This window comes from Myotis yumanensis, unplaced genomic scaffold (assembly GCF_028538775.1).
Source record: "Myotis yumanensis isolate MYYU_CA2020_CCGP unplaced genomic scaffold, mMyoYum1.0.hap1 SCAF_11, whole genome shotgun sequence".
Lineage (NCBI taxonomy): Eukaryota > Metazoa > Chordata > Mammalia > Chiroptera > Vespertilionidae > Myotis > Myotis yumanensis.
This window is the reverse complement of record NW_027223762.1, coordinates 6,605,185-6,632,172: the sequence shown is the minus strand read 5'-3', so window position 1 is coordinate 6,632,172 and position 26,988 is coordinate 6,605,185.

Genomic DNA, 26,988 nt, shown 5'->3' with positions numbered 1-26,988 from the left:
AGTCAGCTCTTCACAGATTACGATCTGAGTGGGCACTTGGCAGCCCCAAAGATGAGCACCTCAAGTTTATATTGCTCTTGCTCGCGTGTGGCAACTCTGCACTTGCGCTGAGAACAGGCTTCTTGGCAATGGCACCTACGGCCCACGGCCCAACCATTTTTGCAGCCACGAAAAACACAAAAGTTTGTGCTCTTCAAAGAAGGCATTATCGGAGGAAGCACAGAACTCCTGACTCTATGCCACACGTTGTGCTAGGTGGTTCCCTGTGCATTTTCTCTTGTTTGCTTCTGGCTTGAACTAAGTGGAATAAACAAAACAAAGAGCCCATTAGAGAGCACTTGTGAGACTGGGTTGGAGAATTTGCTTTTATAGGGGAAGAAGTAAAGGGAAGTATTTGCCACTAGGGCAGGGATTTATTTATTTTGCTGGTGGTTCTCAGATTACACCTAAGGGCTCTGATGCTTCTGGAGAGCCCCACTGAAGGGTTCTATGGCCATGGATGGGATCATTGGCACTTTGAACAGAGCCAGGGGGATGATTTCTGTAAATGTTCATTTGCCAAAGAACAAATGAAAGGAGAAGGCGGCATGATCTCTGTTGTCAAGGAGCTCACGTACTGGCTTGGAAGAAAAGGCATGATATGTACAAGATCATTAAAGACACTACACAGCATGTAGTCATGCATGGCACAGACCTCCAGGGCCCAGGAGAAGGAGCGATTCTACAAGCTGGAGGGCTGGGAAGCCACTCAGGACACTGAGGCTGCTCTTGGGCCATGTTTAAGGGGCATTTGTTCATGTCCTCTCCTTACACATCTTCCATGTCTTGTGTTCAGTCCTTGTCTCCACTGAACTTTCTGTTCCTGTTACTTACAAGGAGGAAAAACTTAGCCATTTACTTGATTAATGGGTGGTGAGCATAGGGGATAGCATGAGGGTTTATTGTAAGGAACTGAGGGAGCTATAAGGGCAATGGGGAGCTTATGGTATTTACCTATCTGTGACTCAGTTTCTTCTAATGGGATTAATAATAGTGCCCACTAAGAGTTTTTGAGGAAAAAAATCTGTGTATTGCTTAGTTCAGTGAGTGGCAATAGTAGCTCTTCAATATATGTAAATCTTCATTTTTACTAATAATTTCTGGTTTCTCATAACTTTTACTTACTGGGGGTTCCTGTAACTTGAACTCTAAATTCCCCTCAATGTCTCTGCCTTGACTTTAGGCTTTCAAACTCCTTTCAATTTTATCTCTTGTTGCCCTTGCCTGATCATCTTGTATCCAACAACGTTCTTAACAGAGAACGTTGTTGTCTTGGCTGATGTTTTTGGTTGAGCCATGTCATATGTGACTGGCCTTGGTATTAGCAGGGTTCTATTGGGTCTGTGCCCTTTTCTGATCCAATCATCAGGGACGATTGTCAGGAAAACAACATGCAATGGAGTTTGGGCATGTCATGTTGGATGGTGGGTCTTGTGCTGTTTATCTCTCATAGCCTAACTTCATACGGATATCGGCCCAGTTCGGATCTATACACAATCACAGTCTCTTAGTGCTGAAAAGACACAGGTAAAAAATATATGGTCCTTGTGAGACCTTTCCAGCAGGGAGTGGTTTGGGAGTGAAGGAAACAAAGTGCCCAGAAGCCTGGAGTGTATGTTAGCTTGTGAGAGCAGAGTGAAGGGACAGGCTGTAGAGATCAGTGGTAGGTCCCAAAGTCTGGTGGATCTGAACAGGCTCATTGACAAAGAGATTCTGGGGGAGGACCTTGCAGGTGAATAGCAGCAAATATGCCCGTTTTTGTGCTAAATGCTTTTATTACCCCTTACTCTAAGCCTGTGAGTTAAGTGTTTATCACTATCTAAATTATGCACATGAAGCATGGATGCTCAGAAAGGTTAAGTGATTTGCCATAGGTCACAGAGTGCTAGTAAGTAGCAAAGGAGTGATTCAAACCCAGGGATGAAGGTTCCCCCAACAGGAGCAAGGGCACGAAGGGAAGAAATAGTTTGAGCTCACTGCATCTGGAAAGGCTCTCAGTCTGTTTGGCTGGAGCCCAGCATGCCTACCGAGGAGTGCTGGGGGAAAGACTGGAGAGGTGTGCTGGGAAAAGACTGTGGAGGGTCCTGGATGCTGAGGAGTTTGGGGGTGGGGCCAGAGTCTCAGTTACAGTCCTTGGCACTGGACCTTGAATGTTGTGAAGGTTCAGCTGATGCTTTTTGAAGTGAAAAGGGATTTAGTTTCCAGGAAGAAAGGGTGTGGGGACATTTTCTTGGCTGCCATCTTGGATACCCTAGCCTTGGTCTTGGCCCAACTCTCCTTTTATCTTTAGCTTCATGTGGATACCAGAGTGATCTTCCTAAAATCTAGGCTTCTTCATGTCACTCTTCTGCTTCAAGTCCCCCAACAGCTCTCTAACTCTCTCAGAACAAGTTCAAACTCCATAGTGCAGCATTAAATAAACTTCCGATCTGTGTCCAATCCTTCTGTTCTGTCTTCTCCTTCATGTTCCTGAAGCTACTACATTGAACTGCTCACCCTTCCCTAAACATCTATTTTTGAGTCTCCAGGTGATTGACAGGTTTTCACCCCATTCTGCCTGGAATTTATGAGCTGGCATTATTGGTTAAGTCCCTTTTAGGAATTAAGTTGCTAGCCTCCACAACCTTGTCAACCAGATTCTTTTCTTTCCATTTTATAGATGAGTAAACCAAGGTTTAGAGAGGTTAAAATGCTTGTCCAGAGTCACAGAACTAATAGGATTAGAGGAGGGATTTCAACCCAGACAGCTTGACTCCAAGGCCTGTACTCGTCACCACCATCCTAGGTGGCCTCCCTTTACTTTTTCACTGCGTGGGTATTTTCTTATTCTACGTGGTCTGATCAGATGCCTCTTTTATGGAATTTTCTTTGATTACTTTCTCACCTCCAAGCTGCTCAGTTAGATGAATCACTCCACAGAGCTTTGTTTAATCTATAACAGAATTTACCAACTCTTATTAGAATTGTTTTCTAGAGCTCTGTTATGGACTGAATGTTTGTGTCCTTCCCCAAATTCCTATGTTGAATGGTAGGCCCAGTCCTCAGTGTGACTATATTTAGAGATAGGGTCTTTATGGAGATAATTAAGATTAAATGAAATAATATGTTTGGTGCCCTGTTCCCATAGGATTAGTGTCCCTATAAGAAGGACACCAGATAGCTCACTCTCTTTCTTTTTGTCATAGGAGGACCCAGCAAGAAGGCAGCAGCCACCTGCAAGCCATGAAGAGTGCTGCTATGACTGTTACATTTACATTTGTTAAGTAGAGCACAGGGTGTGGATGGTGAGTCAAAGTTCAACAATGGGCTAGAGTAGAAATTGAAATAAAGAAGTTTGTTACTCAGTAGTTCTAGAGGAAATACCCAGAAGGCCTTGGGAGGTTACATGAGAAGATCAAGGCAGAGTGCAGACAGAGAGAAAGGGAGTACATGGGGCTATGCTTTTATTAGGGCATCCATGGATGCAGTGCTTTGGGGTGGGGGGAGTAGTATCTGGCTAAGAACAGATTGGTTGATTCAAACCAGACCCTCCCCCCCCCCCCAGGGGTCTTACCTAAGAGATGAATAAGACAGACACTGGGAAGCAGCTGGGGCTGTTGATCACAGGGCTGTTGGGGAGTCCTGTCAGGAACTTTCATTTGCCTGTGACTCTGTGCAGCTAGAGTAGAAATCTAGGGCATGTGCTTGCATGAGGGCGCTGGTGTCAGTTTAAGGCCCTGGATGTCAAGGCAGCAATGCCGTGGACTAGCTTAGCTCAACTTTCCCCAAGAGCCCTGATCAGAAAGTGACTCTGTGGGATCTTGATCTGAGACTTCCCGGCCCCAGAACTGTGAGAAAGTACATTTCTGTTGTGTAAGCCACCAGGTCTATGGTATTTTGTTATGGCAGCTCGAGTAGATGAATAGAAGCTCTTTCTTTCCTGATGGGGTCTCCCTTTCTGGAATGTGAGCTACTAATTGGCAGAGATCCTCTCTGTTGGTGGCCCTGTATTCCCACATCCAGCTCGGTGCTCACTGATTGACAGTGAGGCTCTCGGGAAGTCTGTGGCATGGTGCCTCATTGCACCCTCACTACCTTGCACCCCAGGATCCCACAGCTCCAGGTCCACTTAGAGCACTCTCCACCTCTCCTGCAAGTTCACCTGTGTTCTGGGCCCCTGCAGGGCCCTGGCGGCGGCTGTCTCTGCACAGAGCTTGTGCTGAGTGCTGATTTACTAGCTTTTCGCAGAGGCTGGGCGGCCTGATGTCTCCACTGGCCCTCATAAAGTGCACCCCCAGCCCTCGCCCTGTGCCAGCAGCCGCCCTGCTGACAGCCCGGGCAGGATTTATGACAAGGATTCATCAGATTAGGAAGGATGACACGGTCTTTCTTCCACTGTGTACAATGCAGTCAGACAACATTGCAGGCCCCTCTGCCTGCTGAGTAAACCCACATTGTAATGCCTGGCATTTTCCGACTTGGAGTCACTTGGAAACATTTTGATTTCACAAGAAATAACTTTGAAATGGTCTGGAGCTGAATAGAAATTTAACTCTTTTGGGCCCCCCTTGTGCTACCTCCTGCCCGGCTCTGGGACCTTCCAGGGGTCTGCTCACTGCATTTTTGCTCTGTATCAGGACCCAAAGGCAGCCTTGGATTTGACCCAACCTCCACTTCCTCTTCTAAGAATGGAATATTTGCCCCAAGCCCTGAGGGCCACTCATCTACTCTCTGCGTGTTAGTGTCTGTGAGAGGGAGCTTACAGCTGCCTGCCTGTCACTCCCTTTCATCATTAGACTACGTTGCGTCATAGAAAGCTCTTCGAAATTTACAAAATGTTTACCTCTCTCTTGCTTTTGCATCTACTGGACTTTCTTTTGTCATCTTGGGCAAAAACTAACACAATAAAATTTGCTCCATCTTTCACACAGCAGTTTTTCATTTATTCTAGCAGCAATGGGTCTCATTCATCAAACATTTATCAAGAGGCTGCTGTCCTGCACACAGTAGGTGGAAAGATGAGCATAGGGCGACTGTGTGTGGTTTTATGTTGTGTGCTGCCCATCTTTGGGGAGCTCTGTTCATACAGCCTGTGGGGTCCTATAGGGCTGTCCTGCATGAACATGGTTCTGTATTTGCCCTTGAGGCCTCACAGGTTACTCAGGGTCTTCTTTGCCCAGCTCAGCCTTTTTGGCTTTCTTTCAATGATTCCTTCTTAGTCATAGTCATGGCTTGAGTTTACTCATCATCTTGTTCTGCCTTCCCAGATAGGTTCTTATCTGTCAGGCTCCCTCTGCAAATATGGGCGCTCCAAGTACTTTCTGACTACATCTGAGTGATCTGGGCCTATCACATAACCCTTACGAAGAGCCATTTGCTAAGGTTTTGCTTTAGTGAGTGATTTCTAGAGATCAATCAGACTTGGAGATGACTTGACATGGATGGTGAAGGGAAGGAGATACCCACCCTTTGGCTACATCTGGCATGTGCCCTTCAGGATTATAACTGTCCATTCATGTCTTTGTGTACCTCATTAGCTTCTTTATAGGAGGGGCTGAGTTTGATTTTTGTGCATCTTCACAGACAGCAGAGTGCCCAGCCCAGGTAGCTGCTTGGTTAATATGAAACAAATGGCAAGTACCATGTTCACGCATCATTCTAGGAGCTTGGGCGGGGGGAAGGGGGGGTGTCATAATGGAGAAAACACGACATCTGCTCTCACAGAGACTATTACCTGGATTTCTCATGGCATGATCAGTGAGTGACTAAGTGTGAATCCTGAGAAGCTGATTTGGGGAGGCAGTGCTCCTGAGTGACGCTCAAAATCTCATGGGCTGGGCTGTATCCCAGTGGTCCTACCAGCAACATAAGTGCCTTTTACAATCGTGACCACGGCACACAGTCAGCGAAGATGAACTTGCGGCTGCTTCTGGAAAGTCTAGGTTTTTAGTCATCATTCAAGGCATGAAAGGCATGAAGAGGAAAAGGTTTTGCAGGACTTGGCTTCTGGTTGAGCCCTAATATTCCCTGGGGGCACAATCATTGTTTTTTGAGGCTATAAAGATATGTGGGGGGCGAGGTAAAAGTGTCATTGGACTCTCTAGAGGTCACAAAGCCATCACCAGGTCACCAAATCAAAGATATGTATGTGGATGATTGTGTGAAAAAATTAGACACACTGGAAATATCAGAGTTAAATAATGAGACAGAAAGAAAAGAAGGGATGAACGAGGAGGGTGAATAAGCTTTCAGTGAAGGGCATCACTTTAGCTTGAATGCTGTCATTGGGGAAGACTGATCAGCTCACCAGTTCTGCACATGCTTTTGTGATTTCTCAGTGTCTGCCATGAGCTATAATAGCTCTCCCACCTTCATTGCAGCCAGGTCCTTCTTGCTACCCCAGAAATTGTCAGACCTAGACCTTGACTTTGGCTTTCCTACCCTCAGTTCTGTAGTTTTTCACAGAGACACACATGGCTGCATTTTCCACTCATTCACTGTTGTATATGCCATGATTTTATATAACTCTGGTCAGATATTCCTCATCATTGGGCTGAAGGAAGGCCCTAGACTCAACTTTAGTTTAAGTCAACAAAACAAAGCCTCAGTTGCTGGTACACTGCCACACCTCTCACCCGCTGCCTCTCCGTTTTGTTCCAGAGTGCCTGTAACTCACTGTTGTGGCATTTTGTAAATTTAGCTTGAGGTTACATTCATAGCAGTATTTGGAAACCACCTTAATTTTATAATTAAAAACTTAAGTGACTCACCCTACCTTCTCTTTCTCTCCCCACAAATAATCTGGCTGTAAAACAAATCTCTGCTATTAAGTGTTATTTATTCAATTGTGATTTGCTGTAGAGCTGTTTAAGAGCGGGTCATTAGGTTAAAATCATTGCGCTTGTCCTCTGAGCAGAGGATGTCTTGTGCTGACTTACGTTGGGTGTGCTTTCCCTGACGCTGAGCTAACACAGCCGTGTTTACATTACACATATTCTCTAGTTGCTGACATCTTTTTGTTCCAGAAGCAAAAAGACAACACAGATGAGTGACCCTATTTGAAGTGATATGTCAGGTCAAGCAGGACCAATGGTTGATACTTTCCACTTGCATTAACTACACTTTCTTCCCTGCTTTTCCAATCTTTCTCACCCCAAATCAGAGGAAACCAGTTCTTTCCGTTGATCTGAATCCTTTGTAGCTTGTCTGGAGAGTCTCTGAAGCCAGAGTCTCAAAGGGCTAATGAACCTATGGGTTCCTATGGATAGACCCAAGGCCACCACCCAAGCCCCTGGTTGTCTCCAAATGGATAGGAGTTTGGAGACCCATGCAGAACCTGTTTTTGTTTTTGTTTTTTTGCTGTGTCAAAATGAGTCTACATACAATGCGAAAGGATGACCAGGATAGGGGAAAGCTCTCCACAAAATCCCTCTTGGGTGCTAAAATAGTTCTTCCAAAGTCTCCCACCTTCTTCCCATTCAGAGCCCTCTTGGCTTTGCATTTTCTAGGCAGATGTGAGAAATGTCACCACATTTCCCAAGAGGAACTGAACAAGACAGATGGGCTCTACCCCAGCAGGACACCTGGATGGCGGCCTTATCTAGAGCCGAAATGGGACTGCATGTGCCCGCCTGTTTATTTATTCTCCTCCTGTTTGGAGACTTTCCCTGATTAATTGCTTTCTAGTAATCGAGGCTGCTAACTAATGTCTCATCTGATTAACCTATAGGTTGGTCCTCGGTCCCAGAGGGTGGGCTGGCCATCCTGCAGGGGGAATGAAGGAGGTCGATGGCCAGGGGCCCCTGGGATGCCAGTTTTGGGCTCGTTTATTTGCTTTAAGTCTTGTTTGCTATTCCTGCTGCAGTGACTGGCGACAGCTCCCCCTAAGTCCCATCCAATCTAATTGGCCTGCTGAAACAGCAGTGAACACAAGACTTAAGAAATGTTTTCTTTGAAAACTTCTGGTCCGACAGACACTTTGAGATCGTATTTCACCCTGTTTCGATTGCACACCATTCCCTGGGACTTTCAGGAGAAATAGCTAAGTGAGCCTTACAGGAGAACTGGTGCTTTGTGGTTTGGGGGGCTGATGAGCTGGCGGTTGGAGGGGAGGCTGTGCTGAGGCAGCCCGGCATCTTCAGAATCTAGAGACCCTGCCAACGTTAACACATCCGAGGAGGTATTCAGTATCAAAGTCTCTCATATTTGGCTCCATAAACACAATACCGTTTGCAAAAACAAAGCTAAGGAGCTCATGCTGATTACTTCAATAAAAGCTGTTTAATTATGAACATTTGGGAAATGAAGTTACCACCGGGACCAGGAGGGCTTTGGCGTCCGGTGTCCGTGCTCCCAGCATCCCACTGTTAAAGCAGATTGTCCACTCAGCTGAAAAGGCTGACATTGAGCAGGGCACACCCTCAGCCCTGCGGGATACTACTCACTTGCCAGTAACGCTCCCTCTTACTGCAGTGGCAAATTTGGGGAACTGAGCAGTGATAGAATTAGCAAATACTATTCGTACCATTTGCAGGTCATCCAAGGATTATTTAGGGTGGCGGTCAAAGCTTCCAGAAGACCTGCATTGGTTTCTAGGTAGCTAGCGGACTTCTTTTTTTCTCCCCAGAAGTCAGGGTTATAGGACTGGGCAACGTGGAAGTTAATTCTGAGCAGAGAGGCAGTGGGTCTGATTCTGACAACACATTTTGGAAACCTCAAATGAGTTTCTCTAAATAACATTTTAGGAACATGATCTTATTCATGCTTCTGTATAATTCTCCCCTCTCTTTGTGTGGTTCTAACAGGTTATTATGCATCAAATGGGATAGATAGACCTATCCATGTAAGAGCTTAAAGAACAAAAATCAGAGTTGAATCTGTGTGTGCGAAAAAAGAAATATAGGGACATGCGCATGGTCAAGGAGTGAACTCTTCCCCAGAGTGACTCCCCCCACATATTGATGATTATTTCTCAGGGAACCAAAACTTTTTGTGTTTTAATTATTTTTAGTAGAAATCTTTAAAACTTGCTCTGATTTATTAGCAGATATGTATACAAATTAATATTCTGACCTGCTGAAAAACTATTGAGTAATTTATGTGGCCATTTTGTGCCACGAGAATATTCTGTGCTCTTGTAATGACAATATAATCTTGATTTTTATTTCTCTTTAAACAATGCAGTGATTTTTTTTTTCTTTCAGTGAATAAGACAAAGTCAAGAAGAAATTCTGAGTGTTGGGGCAAAGTTTTTGCTGTAAGTCCATATTGCCTGAAAGATGGTCTGGAACCTCACAGGTAGCTGGTGAGTTACAGTGGTGAGGGAAGGGACCTGGGCTTCATGGGGAAGTGGGAGGGGGTAGAAACAGGGGTTACTCTGGAGTTTTGTTGGGGGTCCTGGAGTTAAACTCCAGGCTCTGGGGCATTCACCTGGAGAACATGTGCCAAAAACTTTTCTTTTTCCCTAACTTATATTCAAAAATTGAAGTTAAAGGGCAACTTTTTATGCATGGTATACAAAGTTAAAATAACACCTAAAACTCCTCTGTGTATGGATTTGTTTTCTCTCCAAATGGTCAGAGTTACTGAAAGAAACTTAGAAAGGAGGTTATTGGGGGTTCACAAGACCCTCTGGGAAGAACCTACTTAATCAGACCAGCCACTGGGACTTTGACAAAAACCAGTGCAATGTTGTTACCTGACATCAGTGAGAAGGGACCCTGACTGGTTCCCAGGAGCTGCCTGTGTCACTATTAATGACAAACACCAGAATTTGTGGGGCATGGAAAGGCGGCCAGGCTGGGAATCAAGATGCTCAGCTCCTGGTCCAACTTCTGCTGTTTGTGTGACCTGGAATAACTCATTTAACTTCTCTGAGTCTGGCTCCTCACTTGTTTAATAAGGCTAATAATACCAATGCCTTAGAATCGCAGGTGGAGATACAAACCGATGAGGTAATGGATGTGAAAGAATTTTGCAAAGATTACAAAATGTTCTACAAATTCAAGGGCTAATTAATTCTCAATGCTTTAGTCACATTTAAATCCTTTCAGACTCCACACATGGTATAATGTGTTAGAGCAGTGGTTCTCAACCTTGGCTGCACATTGGAATCACCGGGATGAGGCCCAGAAATCAGGATTTTAAAAAGATTCCCAGGTGATTCTAATGTGCAGCCAAGGTTGAGGACCACTGTGTTAGAGCAATGATGGTCTTAGAGGACATCTCATCCAGTGCTCTCATTTTATGTACGGGAACCTGAAGGAGAGAGGCAGAGGAAGGGACTTGCCCAGGATCAAAGTTGGAACTAGGGGACCTGACTCCCCTTAGGTGCTTTTGTTCAATGTCTTATATAGAGAAGGCACCTTATCAATAATGTGTGAGTTCAAATGAAACAGCTTCAGGTGATATGAAACAATGATATTCAAGGAGAATCAGGCGAGGGTGTCAAAAGAAGGCAATTGTGAGGCCATGCTGACTTTCTTGGCTCTGTCTGAAATCTGTTCACTTTCCAGATCATACAAGCTCCATCCCCTTAGGGAAGCACAGTGTTCAAGGTTCCTGTCTCATCTTCTAAACTAACACCTGACTGTGAACTTTTGGTACTCTCAGCACACGGGGCCTTGAGTAGCTGGTTACCTGGTCACTTATGAGCAGATCGATGCCTGTTTCCCCATTTGGAGGAAGAGGATGTGCCTGAGGTCAGGCCGGCCTCTGAGAAGGACTGGCCTTTAGGTGAGGGTCCTGGTCCAGGAGGGGTCCATGTACATTATGTGTCTTTTTCCATAATAGTAAGGGCTCTGGAGAACAAGGCTGGAACAATTTTCTGCTTATCCCAGGTTGGTTCTCCATAATGGACTTGTGGATAGCCTAGCCCCAGCCCCCAAGAGTCCCAGATTCAGGCATCTCAGAGACTATGCTGTAAAATGTAATCAGCAGTTGCTGATTTTTGAGCTTTTATGGGGTAGCCACTAGATATTTCAAATGTTTGATGCTTTGAATTCCATTTTATATGGAAGCTTCTCCCCTCCCCCAACTCAATAATACATCGGACCAGAAGCCTGCAATTGGAGGTGGGGTCTACAGTGGTCTTCTCTGTCTCCCATCTTATGCAACTTTTCCTCCTCTTACCTGCCCCTAGTCTGCTCTGGTCTTCTAGGGTGAAGAGGATTGGTGAGGGAGAATTAGGGAGTGAAAAAGGTGCTGCTTGACGGGCCTATCATGATAAAATATTACTGCCCTCTGCGTGTGTTGGGAGCTAGACACCTTTATATTTGGGGATCAAGTGCTGTTCCCTGAACACAGATGATGTCCCTTCACATTGGCCACTTACTACTGCAGATATCAATGCCCATCCTTTCTTGGGGTTATTCTGCTACTCAGCTCCCAGGAGGACCTTTTTTCATAACACAAGTAACATTTTTCATAACACGATCTATACTGGTATCTTTCCACGATGTCCACATGAAACCAAGGGAAACTCCAACACAGCCATTTCCAGGGCAGCCGCCTCTCCTTCCTCTGCTTTTAGGTAACTACCCATCACTTCCTCTTTCTTCTGGGTTTTTTCAAGCTTGGAACCAACCCCAGTCTCTGTGCCTTCAGACAGACCAGGCTCTCCAAACTGTAATCCTGAAGCCTCCCCCAGGTGAAGGGATGTACCCCCTCTCCCTTTCTCATGGAGTGTGCGGAGGGGTGCTGATAATACTTACTATTTTTGCCAAAGAAATAGCTTCCTCTAGATCTCTTCAACCTCAGAGATTTTTAGAGTGGATGTTGGGCTACGCATTGCAAGTATGATTTCGGAAACATTTCCTTTGCAAGTCCTGCGATGGTGGGCAGTTCATTTTATAATGTGCTACTAGGAAGAGCTCCATTTTAACTCCTGTTAACCTTCCATTTGAGGTGCAGACAAATCACAGCAGAGCCTGTCTTGTTTGCCTAGCAAAATAGATGTAGTGAATTTAAAAAGGGGCCATGGAAGGAAAGAAGCTTTGTAAACACAAACATCCTATAGAAATGTTGGGCGTTGCCCTGGCCACTGTGGCTTGGTTGGCTCTTGCCCCAGACACCAAAGGGTTGCTGGTTCTACTAGTATTCCTGGTCAGGGCACATGCCCGGGATGCTGGATTCGATCCTCAGTGGGGGATATGCAGGAGGCAGCTGATGTATGTTTCTCTCTCTCTCCCTCTCTCTCTCTCTCTCTCTCTCCCCTTTCTCTTCCTCTCTTTCTAAAAAAAATCAATTTAAAAAATCTTAAAAAAATGAAATGTTGGGCATTATTCTTAACATCATGTAAGTAAAAAACATTTGAATATATATATATATATATATATATAAACATTTGAATATATATATATATATTTGAATATATATATATATATTCAATATATATATATATATATATATATATATATTTCTATCCTTTAAAACAGCCTGTGGGTCGTGACCCCTTTGGCAGTCGAACGACCCTTTCACAGGGGTCGCCTAAGACCATCCTGCATATCAGATATTTACATTATGATTCATAACAGTAGCAACATTAGTTATGAAGTAGCAACGAAAATAATTTTATGGTTGGGTCACAACATGAGGAACTGTATTTAAAGGGCCAGAAGGTTGAGAACCACGGCTTTAAAATAAATTTGCTGTATCTTTAGTGGTATTGTTTAGCATTTTTAGTCATTGAAGCAATTCATTAGAAACAGTGATTTCCAAGATCAACCACATTCAAACTACATGTATCTTTCTCTTTGAAAGAGAAACTTTGCTTTTACTAATGCCTGACTGTCTTTATGTCCGTGGAGTAGTGGTCTTCGATTACTCATAGACACAGACCAAGAATGTCTCACTGTAGACTTTGGTATGAATTCTTGGTACCCCCAAAAGAGGAAATTTGCTTTTTTGCTGTTTGCAAAGGAATTCAAGACCTTTGTGGTCACTAAGAACTCATAAAATCAATGATCCATTACATAAAATGATCCCTGGGTCTAGTCTTCAGTTAGCCAATGTCCAGTTTGGGAAATAAATATCAGAAACTGAGTCTTTGTGTTTGAGGGTGTGTGGTGTCTGTTGGTAAATGGGATTTCTCCTGAAGTTGCCTTAACTTTTGTTATGCTTTCTCTATGGAAAAACATGAGAGTCTAAACAGGTTTATTTTATGCTTTAATATGCTAAACAACAACAATAACAAATAAACAAAAACAGGTAGTGCAAAAGCAGAGAATTGAATGTCTATTTCCAATTAAAACTTTATTTGAAGTTTTCAGTTGTAACCAAAGGATGCTGCATAGCACTGTGTATATCCCTTTTACTTCTAACAGGTCTATAATATCTCTGGAGCAGGGAACCAAAATCTTGGGTCTTTCCTGACCTTCTAAATAATAATTTTCAGATACAAAATCATATCTTTTATCTTTTTTTGTTGTTGTATGTAAAGTCTAGATAAGTTGATCATGTGTGTGCTGTAAGTGTGTATGGGTAGTGAAGGAGGGAGGGAGAGAATGGGGTGTAGGGTTAGTTCTACTTAAATGTTGATACACAGAGTTTATTATGTGGCCCCCAATGTGGTTAAGTCTGACATTTGGTCTTTGAACAAATATTTATTGTCTGACATGTTCCAGGAACTCTGATAGTTTCTGGGGCTACAGAGTTCATTAAACCCTGGTCCCTCAAGGGGCTTACATTGAAGTTGGATCTCTTTCAGGGTTTGGTATGGAGCACAGAGCTTGAAAATTATTCACTATGATACACATTTATTCTTTATGTGGTACCCAAACAATGAGACAATCCTTGTTTAAATATTTTTTAGAACTTTCATTTGAAAGTGCTGTTCCATAAAACATTCCTGTGTATAGAGATCTTGGTTTTATGAGGAGTGGGAATTTTTTTATGCAGATTTTCTTTATAAATTTGGAGTCACTGATGAAGTGGCAAGGGTGGGAAATTTAGTGGGTGGCAGGAAGATATACAAAACATCTTTGGAAGTTGCCAAAACCAATGTGAACAAGATGTTCACTATCATAGCTTTCAGAATTTGGATCCATAAAAGTACTGTGGTTATGTCTAGGACCAAGAGGCATTGATTTTTATTTTACTGTAATATTGCAGATTGTGCCATTGGCAACATGACTTATCATACCATTCTTTTGGCAAGATGAAACAAACTATGTCTGGTTCTACTTCATTCTGCAGTAGATTAACTCAGTTGCTGGGAGTTTAGGGCCAATGTACTTGGTTGTATTTCTGATTTCCAATTAAACATCAGTCACCTTCACAGGAAAGAAAGGGGTGAGGGGTTCTTCTTTGCCTCTAGATGCCACATAATGCCAGCTGCCATAGCTACATTGTGTGGCCCTCAGAAGCCCTAGGGAGGGTGTGTGGTTGGTTTCTCCAATCACCTCTTCCAAAGGAATAATTCAACATATATTATACAATGACTTTATTAGTCTAGTTGCCATAAGTTTGGTGAAGTGAACCTTGGAAGCATTGCAGAGTAACCTACCAAAATGGAACCCAGGTCAATGGGCAACTTCCATCAGTGAAGGTGAGCAAGTCTGGCCCCAAGGTCTAACTCTGCGTTGATTTTTTCCCCCCAAGATAAAGAGCCCTCATGCTCATACTGACAGAACTAATTCACTCTTCTGCAGAATATGGTGCTGGTTACTATTTAATTCTCGCGTCCTAGGTATCTTGTATGAATTAGACCTCTTCACATGGAGGACAGAAAGGAAGTCTGCCCAAGAAGCAGGCCCCTCGTGTCTGCTTTTCTAAATATTACAGAGAGTTGTGGACATGCCCTCAGGCATCATTTTTCTTAAGACTTCACAGTTTTTGCAATTGTCTTGGATTGAGAAAATGACATTACTCAGCCACACCAGCTTCTTGCCAAGATGTTCCATAAAATGCATAATCAACATTTAAAAAATTTTTATTAACTTTATTTTTATTGTTGATACTATTACAGATGCCTGCCCTTTGTCCACCCTGACCCAGCCCATGTCCCCCCTTCCTCTGGCCATCATCACACTGTTGTCTGTGTCTATGGGTTGTGCATATATGTTCCTTGGTTAATACCTTCACCTTCTTTCATTTAGTCACCCTCTTCCCACCTCTCTCAGAGAGAGAGACATCAATTGGCCTCCTCCCACACATAACTGGACAAGGGATTGAACCCACAAGCTAGGTGTGTGCCCTGACCAGAAATGGAGCCCAAAAACTTTTGGTGTATGGGATGACATTCCAACGAATGGAGCCACCCTTCCAGGGCTAAGAATGACTTTAAAAATAAGTCATAAGCTACTTCAGCTGGGTGCTCTGCCTCTGTGGGCTCAGAATTCTCAGGGATCCAAGACAGGGGCCGCTCTGATATTTTCACCTTGAATTGCCACTTCTTGATCTCTTCAGAGTCTTATTTGACCATGTAAATGACAAAATGGAATTTCTTGGGGAAGTGGGAAGAATATTTTTAGAATGAAGGACATTAAAAAAATGAGACAACTACTGCAAGAGTTTGAAATTTGACAGGAGCAGACATTTTCCATCCCTATCATGAAACTTTGCCCAATTCCTTGGGCCTTTAAATACCACAGATAAGCTTCAGTTTCTGGCCAGTGGGGAAAGGGGCTCCTGCAGAGATCTGTGGAGGCTCAAAGTGACACCTGTGCAGGGGCTGCCAGTGATTCTGGTTCTTGAGGCCCAGATTTTCTTCTCTGACCCTACTTAATTGGATGCTAACCATCTACTTGTAGGATTTGGCTTTAGAAAACCAAGTTTAAAATTCCAGCTTTAACCGTTACTAGCTGTGTGACCTTCTATAAGTGAGTGCACCTCTCTGAGCCTCAGTTTCCTCATTTGTAGAATCAGGAATTATGCCATCTAAACTTTTATGAGGCTTACTGTTTGTTGCATCGCAGTGTATTGTGGGTCAAGTGCAGTGAGGGATGCAGTGTGCAAATGGCAGGTCTGAGAGCCCAGTTCAGAGTGTGCTGGTTCAGTGGACAAGTAAAGGTTACCCAGTGATCAGATGTTTCCAGGGGTTTTCCATAAGCTTCCAGGAAGAACATTATTTAGTTGTTATTAAAGTTTTGGGAAATCACACATAATAATTACAGCAGAGATTTGGTAACTTAGTCAGGAGTGGACACCAGATCTCCTGACCTTTTTTGCCCAGTGCTTTGTCCTTAACAGCGTTCCACCTCTTCCAATGACAACTGCTCTTCAGCATATGGTATAGAGGCAGGGATTTATGGTTTCTACTGTTTTTCTACAAATAGAATCTTTCTGATTCTCTTAATCTCCTGAAAGGTAGGCAGGAAAGCTGCTATTATTCCCATAGTATATTGAGTGAGCAGGCCCAGAAATGGTGAGCACTTTCCCCAAAAACACACTGCTAGTTAATGGAGAACTGCACCTGGAACCCAGTTCATTGACTCTGGAGTGTCCAGTGATGACCTTGAACTCCTGTGGACTCCAGTCTTCTGTGCTAATGTGTCAACAACCCACTTCTCAGGAGATGACGTCAACGAAGTTTGTCCAAGACAGCCCAGCCCACCCATGACCAAGCAACTGCCTGAGAGAACCTAGGGAAGCAGCATGAGGTGGGCTCCCCAGCAATGAACCCCTGCCCAGATGCCAGGGCTGGAGTTTGGACTCTCTCACCTGAGACTTTCCTTGCGAGCTCTGAGAGTATGTAGGACTCCATGCTATATATTGCACAGGTCTTGGGATTGAGACTGATGATATTGTGGCAAAGCTAGAGTTTGAAAAAGGTTAAACCACTCTGAGCACAGCAGGGGCTTTTCATCAAATTCAGCTGCGGGAAACACTGCAACAGGACCACATTGCTACTGAAAATGTCGTCAATCCGTCAACAAGTACTTCTTGAGACAGTAATGTGAGAATTCAACAAGATCACCTAAGTGACAAGTCAGGAAGGCAGCATGGTTCAGGGAAAAGACTGGGCTTTGGAGACATTCAGAAGTAGGTTTGAAGACTGGCCCTATTATTTCTGAGATGTATGAGCCCCACCAAACCTCTCGATATCACTAAGCCTCAGTTTACCCACCTACCGATGGGAAAAAATACCTACCTCTCCAGGTTTTTGGAAAAATACTTATTTCCTACTTTCTCTCCTTTGTCCAACATGTAAAAATTATAAAGTGATAAATCATTGATAGTTGTTAGTTCCTGTACTTGGCATTGTACATGACAATGGGAAGGACAGGGAGGAGAGAGACTTGGCCCCCGTTCTCCTGATAGAGACAAGCCTATCCAACAAATAATGCAGCATGTGGGGAGGGAGGCGATTGAGTGTTTCTGGGCTTAGCAACAACTTCATTGAGGATGGGGATAAAGCTTGTTGGGTGGATGAGAGTGTGTTATAATGGGTGAGACAGGGATCCAGGAGGGAGGAACAGTGAAGAAAAGTCTGGGTTGGTTGCAGGACAGCAACAAGGCTAGTCTGACCAGAGTGGACAGGAAAACAAAGAGAAATAATGATATCCAGTGCTTAATGGGGTGAGGCAGGGAGAGGAGGCTTTAAAGCTGAACGAACAAATTTAGACTTATTGCGCTCCCTTGTACAGAATGCTTTCAGCTTTTCCAGTAGAAGAGCGATAGAGCTGGGGCTGGAGTTGCGTCTTCATTTTTGTATCAAATTTCCATACAGTTTTTATCATAGAGCTTGATGTTTATGGATGTGCAGTAGCTGTGCATGAAGTAATAAATAGGTGTCTATAAAGGGCAAGTTTGGCAATGGTGTGTGTGATGTTAACAGCCCTCATGATGATAGAACCTCACATAAGGACCAAAACCAGTCAATGGATGCAATTAATAAGGCCAGGCTGGAATGGGTTTCCATATTGATTCAGGCTTACTGCAAATGACTCCATTTATTTCATTTAGGTTTTTAACTTGTGCATATTAAAATACAAGAAGTATACATGCTTGTTGAACAAATACTAATGCTACAGAAAGTTCTCACGCACATTCTCCTCTCCTAGGCTTCTGCCACTTCTAAAGGTTTGTTGTGTTTCCCTGCAGACCATTTTTGTAGGTTTGTAAACATGTACATAACATCGACTAATATCTATGCATACAGTTCTTTTAATCAATTTTGTTGAGGTATCATTTCTATAAAATAAAATGCATCGATTTTGAGTTCAGTGTTTGATGAGTTTTAACAAATATATACTAGTACACCTCTGTCCTATATGGTTTTAAAATAGAGGAATGAGATCATACTTTATATGCTACTCTGTAACTTGTTTCTGTATTCAATGATGTGCCATGGGCAATTTTTATGACACCAAATTTTTTAATTATTACATAGTTCCCCGGTAAAGGTACCACTAATTTATTGAACTATTTTCTTATATATGCATATTTAGATTTCCTTCATGTTTCACAATTCAAATGGAGTAATGAAGATCCTTTATATTAGTCTTTGACACTTTAACAGTTATTTCTATAGACTGGACTCTTAGAAATGGAATATTTTGGTCAAAATCTTTTAATCTTAAAAAAAAGGTATTGAAAAATTGTCTTCCAAAGAGATTATAATCATTTAAGCTTCCAATGTGTAAGAAAATGAATTTCCCCCAATATATTTTCAATTTTGAGATTATCAGACTTTAAAAGTGTTGACAATCTGATTGTTAAAAAAATGATAATATGTTGTTGTTTTAATTTGCATTTCCCAAATCGCTAGAGAAGATGAGCATTTTATGTTTGTTTATTGTCCATTTGTATTTCTTCTGTGAATTAACTGTTCTTATGTTTGATCTATTTTTATTTTTCTTGTTGATTTGTAGAAACTCTTTTTATATTAGGTCATTCTCCCTCTCCTGAGCATTCAAGTTAATATACTAAAGGGTATTCTGGAGCAGTATTGCTCAGATTTTAATGGCTCTTAAGTATCACTTGGGGATCTTATTTGAACAGAGAATCTGATTCAGTGGTTGGGTCATGGAATGGGCCCAAGGATCTGCATTTCTAACAAACTCCCAGGGGCGTCCAGTGCTGCTGGTCCACACCCCATACTTTGAGTAACAAAGTTTAGGATTTATGAGTTTTGTTTGGCAAGATTCCATCATGTGCAAGGAACAATGTGTGGTAGGTTTTTCTCTTGATAAATAAAAGCACTAGACACAACCGGATGAAAGTGATCTGTGTGAAAATTAGAAGGAAGGGGTACCTGTTGGGATGACTGCAGTCAAAGTCTTTCTAGGGAAACTTGTGGGGGCTGATGTGAGGGTTGATGGGGGCTTCTGTGTGTGGGGGAGAATGGCCTTTGTGTTTTGAGTTTAAGTCCCACCTCTGATTTAGCTTTAGGTCACTCAGGCTTTCCATTTCCAGCTTGATAATAATAATAAAAACACAAAACAGTAATACCTGCTCTGATTATTACAGAAAGGTTTTGTGTTTTGTTTTGTTTTTAAATCAAAGGAGAATTATTGATACGCTTTGTGACCTGTAGCAAGCTAGAATACAGCAGCTATTGTACCTGGTCACGCAAAGCCTCTGGAGTCTGAACAGTAGACCCAGAGCCCAGGAGTGTCCAGTCTGGCTCATGTGTACAGTGAAGGCACAGTGCTTGGCATACTTCTGTATCACTCCCCAAATTCTCGCTTAGACAATCCCTCTGCCTCACAGTTTGGATTCTCATAAGTGTATCTGAGTCACTTTGGACTTGAATTTTACAGTAAGGCACCACTCCAGGATTATCTGTGGCAGGTAGCAGGTATTGAACTTTATGTCTGATTCTGAAGGTAGGTCATTATAGTCCAGCTATCTGGTTCTCTCTCTCTCTCTGTCTCCTGAAATATGATTCCCCAATTACTATGGTAATTTTAACACAGCAGAATTTAGAGTATGTATTATTTGGTTGTCTATGGCAGACATTGGCTGGCTTTTTATGAAACGTGTTTCTTCTTTTTTCAGAACACACAGCTAGACAATATTCCTCAACTTTCTTCATAGTTAGGTATCATTCAGGGCTGATGTTTTTAGGAAGCGAATTTAGCTTTTCTACTTCTTGGTCCCCCGTCTGCTGGCTAAACACAGAGGATTCCATGGTCCTAGCAGAGAACTAGCATGGCAGAAAGGTCATGCGAAGACCCACCTCCAGTCTCTACTGCCTGTTTTGGATTTTATGTGAACACATTATTTTTGCATGTTATGCTTAACACCTTGTGTATTTTTGGGCTTGTTCATTATAGTAGTTAGGATTACCTTAACTAATGCACTCTAATTTGGGAGTATCATTGGGATACTTTCCAACTAATACATAGCATAAACATTACAGTTCTTTGAGTAACCTCTTAAAGGATTATATAGGATAGATGAGTAAAAGAGAAAGGTGAGTTAGATAATCTGATGAGTATGGTCGGAGAGTCTTTAAGAGGCTGAGCATTTGAGATTTGGGGAAACTTCGGGTTGTCCTTAATTGCCATACTTCATGAACTTTTATTCATAACTGTGAAGCTTAGAAATCAGGCAGTGAGAAAGAGTTCAATGCTCCCTGTGACTACCCCCACCATCTCCCTTGAATTCCTTTCTTACCACTCAGGCCTAGAACAAGATGGCTATTCTTCAGAGAATGAAAGCTGAGTGAGTCCTGCAATGTTTCTGTTTGATGTTTTTGGCAGTGATGATGAAAATTCTAGACTGAAACGATACTGTATGCAGTCTGGACCGATTGCCTTATTAAAGGAGAATGGATTTCCTCTCTTTTTGCTGTCTGGATCAATTCTTGGAGGAGTTAGAGAATTTGGTCTCTCAATTGAAGCAACATATTGTACTGATAACATGTGAAAGTAGAGTCTGATTGGACTCACCAGGCCTTTCCAACTCACTGCTCATGTGAGCATTAGGAGGGCTTTTGCAAAATAAATAGAGCTTTCCAAGGTCTGCTAAGAAGGGTTCCAGATTCCATTGACCAAAAATGGAATGTTTAATATTCCATAGTAAAAAAAAAAAAGGAATAAAGAAAAAACAGAACCATGAAATTCTGAGTCCCACCTGTTAAATTATTTGTCCTTCTAATAGAAGCAGGAATGAAAGGCGTATGTTTAACATCATTTTGGACCCATTTCCTATGGCGGAAAACCAAGGTAAACACATTTTTCCTGATGTAATTGTTGATATTAGTTCAGCTCATATGATGCAGGAATAGCTATGTGGACCATTTTACTTGGACCCATCCTTGGCTGGAGTTGGACATGCTATTGGGAAAGCCTGGGGCCTGTAGTCTGGGGGCCTGTATCTTTTAGGAAGCCCCCTGGTCCAAGCATTGCTGCTCTGAAGGTGCCCATTGGGTTCCTGGCCTCAGTTCTCATTTCTTCTCATGTGTGTTTGGGAATATTTATCTCAACTCCTTACTTGGATTAGTTCTTATTTGGCTTCTACTGGAGAATTATCATTCCCCTTATTTTATATGGATACATATATGTGGTTCTATTATAAATACTGGAGATTTTTTCTCTTAGTTCTTTTTTATCTTTGGCTCTCTCTCTTCTTTCTGGGCATCCTTTTTTTGTCCCCTATGTTAATAACAGTATGTCCCCCCCCCCACCCACCCATTTTCTTTATGCTATATACTTATATACAAACATGTATACCCATATATATTTTTACTATTTTTGTGTTATTTTTAACCCTCTTTTCTGTATATTACCAGTTTGACATGAATTCCCAGGGTAGCATATGGGGTTGGTTCTCATGCTGGTCTCTCCAAACTTTTTTAGTCCATGATGTGGTTTATTTCTTTATTCATTCTTTCCACAAATATTTTGTTTCAAGTTCTGTACTACCCATTGTAGGTATAAAGATGAATTGGATACAGATCCTGACCTCAGGGAGTTACAAGTTCGTGTACTTAGTGCAGTGAGAGAGGGCTCTGGAGGCCCAGACAAGGGGCATCTAGACCAGCCTGGAGGGACGGCCCTGTTAATACCCCCGGGCTCATTGCTCCTCTAGAAGAACATGTCCCAAGTCCCAATTCAGGATGATTCAAAACCCACATGTCTGTCCCAGGTGCAGGGTGGGGAGGGGGGCTCTGGCATAGAGGCAGGAGCAGCAGGGGCAGAATAGAGGGCTCTGCCTCAGGGGTGGGACAATGGTGGCAGCACAGAGTCCTGGACAACTGAGCTGCTGAAAGAGTCAGAGGGGCAACAACTGTTGAGTATGAATTCTTTCCAAGTCTGTATTTGTAAAAGAGGTACCAGCACTGAGGATGCCGGTCCTGCGTTGTCATTACTTCACATGCATGTCCTGGCCTCCAACCAGACAGTAAGTACACAGAGAGCAGGAACTGTGCCTCCCATCCGTGATACCTTTCCCGTGGCACAGAGCACGATTCTGGTCATGGAGGCCTTCATCTAAGTGCAGTGCCGCTGGCTGGAGGAATTAAAATAAAATTGTGAATGGACATTTACACATGAAGTTACATTTCTAATAGCCTTTTTAATGTTCTGTTTAACATCTTCACGTCCTAGAAATGCTTATCTTTGCAGTATTTATAGTTCACAAAACATTTACCAGTACTTCCCTGGATCTTTACCATGAAATTTGGAGGCAGATATCAGTGTCAGCATTACAGTTTTATGTTAGTGCAGACACATTTGAAGCTCAGGCATTTAATCATCCAAGACAGCAGAGCTGTCCCTGGGAAGACTGGAACTCAAGCCTTGTCCACTGTGACTTGATAATGACACAGAAGCAGTTCTCTTGGCCCTGAGCTGGTGCAGGGCTCCTTCAATTTTCATCAGCTTGGCCTGTGGGCTCGGGGCAGCTTGAGTGGAAAGTTGACAAGTCTGGAGCCATTAGGGCTCCAGAGGGCCCTAGAGAGGACTTCCATGTTGCCAAACACCGGTCAAAGATCACAGTGCCAGAAATCCCACTGATGGCAAAGCCATCTGTCAGGCTAAACATTGCCTGCCTCAGTTTTCTGTTTAAGCCAGAGATGCCTATAGGAGTGGAAGACATTAAGTGGAAGCCACCAATTAATATCACTGTAGTGTCGGTTGGGTTATCAGTTACTCTCCTTTGGGATCTCAGGGAAAGGCTCCAATCCTAAAGTGATGTAATTTGTTTTGTTTGCCTGTTTGCCATAGAAGACTTTGATGCCTACTATGTGATTCAGGAGAGTAGACCAGTTGGCCTCACTGTGGTGAGGAAGCAGAGGGGGACACTAGGGGAGCGTAGGAAAGCTTTGCCTCTAGATCAGCCGTTGGCAAACTATAGCCCGTGGGCCGAATCCGGCCCGTTTGAAATGAATAAAACTAAAAAAAAAAAAAAAAAAGACCGTACCCTTTTATGTAATGATGTTTACTTTCAATTTATATTAGTTCACACAAACACCCCATCCATGCTTTTGTTCCGGCCCTCCGGTCCAGTTTAAGAACCCATTGTGGCCCTCGAGTCAAAAAGTTTGCCCACCCCTCCTCTAGATCCTTGTGCTTCTGGCTGGGATGCTTTGAGGTCCATCTGATCCTGGGCAGCTCAGACTTCACCCCCATGTCTGAGGCTGCTCTGGGAGGAAGCAAAGCAGGATGAGGGCTTCCTTCCTGTTGACCTTCCTGAGAAGGGGAGTGTCAGGCAGGCAGGAAAGAGTGTAGCTGAGGCATGCTGTGGGAGAGGGATGCTGGGCTGCGTGGTGTGTGGTTACTCTGGGGGAAGCAATCCCTCTTGATTTGGGAAAGGATGGCCTCCTGTGCCGAAGGACAGGTCCCCAGCATGGCAAGGTCTGTCTGGAGCCAGCATGATGGGTATGTCTGAAGGGTCGGGGGGCAGCAGTGATCCTCAGCCCACTAGGGTCCTGTGGATACTCTCAGGCTGCTCTTCCTTTTCTTGCATGAAAAACAAATAGTCATCAGTGCCGAAGTTCAAAGCCATGGTTCCTGTGTGTTCCTTAACATGATGCAGGTGGGCCTTCATTGGAAACACCTTCTGCTCCTCCAGCTCAGTTCTCATGAAAACAAACAGTGGTGCCCTTTGCCCAAGTTGGAAGAGGGGGCCGTGAAATCGCCATGAGCTTCCCGTGCATGCCCCGACTTGAATCAGGTCCTTCTGCAGGGGCAAGGACCTGCACATAATTGCAGAGTTCACCATGGGCTGCGAGCAGGTTCCCATGGGCAGCGTACTTGTATAGGGCTCCTCCTGTAGCCATGCTGTGTGGGGAGAGGGATCAGGGCCCTTAGCACAGGCCACAGTGCAGCTATGACTGGTGGGGGGTGGGGGGGTGGGGGGGTCTCCTCATCTCTGCTCTGGACAGATTTCACAATCCAGGCTTTGCATGATTCCCTCATTCCCATTCATATTACAACTGCTATTTGGACATGAGGTTCAGTATACTACCTTGGAGACAAGGGAAGACACTGGAATCTGGAGCCTGACCCCCTGCATGTGAAAACTAGCCATGTGACCTTGTGTGAGTCACTAAGCTTCTTCATCAGTGACTTGCAGGTCCTACTAGTACTTACCTTTTAGGGTTCTTTTGAGGATTGACATACAAAGGACTAAGTGATGTCTGGCACTGAGTGAACACTCAGTGTTAGCTGTTACTATTAATAAAGAGAATCAATGTGGGTTTTTTGTAATAGATTTTACTTATTAAGAGCAGTTTTAGGTTCACAGCAAATGTCCCATGTAGATTTCTGGGCCCAGGCTGGTGACAATGGGAGTCTTTAGGATCCTCGCTGTTGACCTGCCCTCCACTCAGAGGACAGCTGGCTGGGCACATCACACTCCTCTGCCTTTGTTTGTTAATGCCAACAAATCCTAAAGCTCATATAGGGCGAGTCCCTAAATATTTAGTGAGGTTTTGCTCACTTTTCCTCAAAGCCTCGAGTTTTAAGAAATAAAACATAGAAAACACCAGTACATCCAGTGATCATAGTTAATGCTGCAGTGGGTCAAATGAGAGCTTCTAAAGCATAAAAGCAAGGTGATAAAATCACTAATGTTGTAAAGTAGGACATACTGACAGGAATTAATTTAAATTTAGGAAAAAGGCAAAATTACTGAGGGAATGAATAGAATTGCCAGAAATGTATGACAAGATTGGCAGATTACTCCTCATTGCATACAGAATTAAAGAGTGTGAAGTGATGATTACAAACATTCATTTCTGACAAATTTGTTTTAGATGATTCATTTGGACAAAGAAGCTATATTAAACACACACACACACACTGGTAGGCAAGAATAACAGGAATGCATGTCTGAAAAATACATCTTACCTAATAATAGACAAACATGTAGATTGACCATCCCTCCGCTACACGCACCAGCCAATCAGGAGAGTATGCAAATTAACCCAACGAAGATGGCGTTTAATTTGCATACATAGGCCGAAGCAGTGGAGCGACAATGACTGAAGGCTCCAGCCAGAGCGAAGGCCTGGGTCCTGGGTGCTGGAGGAAAACTGGTGCCGGCAGCGAGGGGAAGGGAAGGCCTATTGCACGAATCTCTTCGTGCAATGGGCCTCTAGTCTATATATAAAAGCCAAGCAACTGGAACGCTGGAAGGACCAGAATGACTGGAACGACCGGTCACTATGATGCATACTGCGGCCTGCCAACCAGTCCAATCTGGGGGCAGCCCCTCCCCCTGGCCAGCCCTGACCGGGTCGGGGGCGGGGCTGGCCGGCCAACCTCCTATGGCCCCTCCCCCTGGCTGGACCAGCCCCCATTCAGCCCTCCAACCCTGAATGGGGGCACGGCCAGCTGGCTAACTGCCTGTGGCCCCTCTCCCCAGCCAGCCTGGCCCCTAATCCATCCCCCCCACCCCAGTTGGGGGCAGGATGGCCAGTCAATCGCCTGCAGCCCCTCCCCCCAGCTGGTCCCACCCCCTATTAGCCCCCTACCCCTATCGGGGGCAGGGCTGGTGGCCAACCTTTTGCTTCCCTTCCCCCACCATCTGCCCGACCTGATTGGCCCCCATTGGGGCGGGGCAGCTGGACCCCACCCATGCATGAATTTGTGCACTAGGCCTCTAATATAAAATAAAAAGTAGGAAACCTTATCACCTCAAACCAAGGATTCCATGAAATATATGATACTGCCTTTAAAAAATGAAATTTTGAGAAATTGCTCATACATGCGCCAAAATTTCTAAGAAGAGAAAAACTAGTGATAAGAATTTTATTTCTACCAATTTTCCTTTTGAAGTACTTACTTTCAATTAAATTATCAGTTGCTCAATGGAGTAACAATGGCATTAGTCCAGCTGTGCATTAATTCTTGGGAAAATTGTGGAGATTCCTTCTGTTCATCTGTGATGTGAGGCCAGCCTTACTCAATGGGATCCAATGATCTTTCTCCTTCACTTGCTTTGCCTCTTTAAGCTTTAATGCCTCCACCCTAAAATTCAGAATGAGGGATTTGGACCATGTGTTCTGAGAGGACCCTTATAATTCTTACCATTTCTGAGTTCAAACACTCCTATGCACCATCAATCCCCAAACCACTCACATATAACTTTGTTGGTCACATTCTCTTCTGTTCTTTCTACCAGCCAAGGATCATTTTAATCATGAAACCACTAGTCCCTAAACCACCAAAGTGACAGTCAAGGCAGGACACAGAGATGCTTCTGATTATGAACAAAAGAGGTGGCCCTATAGTTAGGTAGTGAAAGTAACAGAAACTACCCCAACAGTAATCCTATAAACTCTAATAACTTCCATAATAAACCATAAAGGCTGAGTTGCTCTGTACTCTTCCATGCCCAGCCTTCAGGTTGCCATTTTGCCATTTTCTGATTGCTTTACCTTCTAAAGCTGTCCTTAATGTTCACTGTAACCAATTTTTACCCAGTAAAACCATTTACCACTGTGTGTGCATGTGTCCTACTATATATATCTTTTTCGAGGTAATGTTGAATCATGTTGGTACAAGTATATGACCATTTCCACCTTGATGATTTGATTTAGAAAGAACAATGTTTTTCCTATCTGTAGGCTGACCC